The following is a 945-nucleotide window of genomic DNA, read 5'->3' as shown; positions in this document are numbered from 1 at the left end:
ATAATAATATATAATGTATAAAACAATAAAAACTTAAATAATTCAGCCTTAATAATTCAAAAAATAATCATAGTAAAAATAAAAAAATATGGCATAATATGGTTAGTATAAGATAAGATCTCTAGAGAATAATTGATTTAATTATGAATATGGTATGTTCTTACCAATATTGTTTGCATTTTCTTATAAGCCATTACATTTTTTTTAAATATTCTTTAACCTAGAAATATTCTCTTGTATGCACTAAAAAATTATGTAAATCAGTTCATAGGTAAATGAATCGTTCAGAAATCTTATCCAATTGTAGCTGCAAACTCTCAGTAAAAACATGTACACATAAAAATCCCGTCTACTAATAAGTAATAACAAAAAATTCAATGTGCTAATATATTAATATATTATTTGAATTACAGAAGATTTATATACTGAAATAATTTTGGAAGCAGATGATTACAATATTAATGGTAGGTACAGGTAAGTTTAAAATTGTAATTTAATTAACCAAATCAATTTTTTAAATTCAACTGAAAGTGCACCATTACTATAAGTTTTTAAATACTATTAAATCCTATTCTAGACACTGATACTACAGGTATGCTGGAATATAATGAAAGACCATCAAGTAGCCTATTGACTCCACCAATAAAAGAAATTCAAAAACCAGAAAAACCAGAAATAGATAAATCATTTGCAAAACCAAATACATCAGGTAAGAAATAAAATAAATAAGATCAAAATGAAGAATTGTTTAGAAGTTAATACATAATGGTTTAATACATATAAATACAGTGCCGCTACTAAAACATTGAGGCCCAGATGGGAGCTAATTTTATAGGCCCTTTATTGTTAATGGTGTATACATTTTGGGTCGTTGATGAATTGATGAGCTAAGATTAGATGGGAGGGGGGTATAAGATAGTACTCAAATTTATAAGGTTTATTAAT

This window comes from Acyrthosiphon pisum, unplaced genomic scaffold, assembly GCF_005508785.2.
Source record: "Acyrthosiphon pisum isolate AL4f unplaced genomic scaffold, pea_aphid_22Mar2018_4r6ur Scaffold_21694;HRSCAF=24612, whole genome shotgun sequence".
Classification (NCBI taxonomy): Eukaryota; Metazoa; Arthropoda; class Insecta; order Hemiptera; family Aphididae; genus Acyrthosiphon; species Acyrthosiphon pisum.
The sequence above is the reverse complement of the archived record's forward strand: the minus strand, read 5'-3'. Positions refer to the sequence as shown.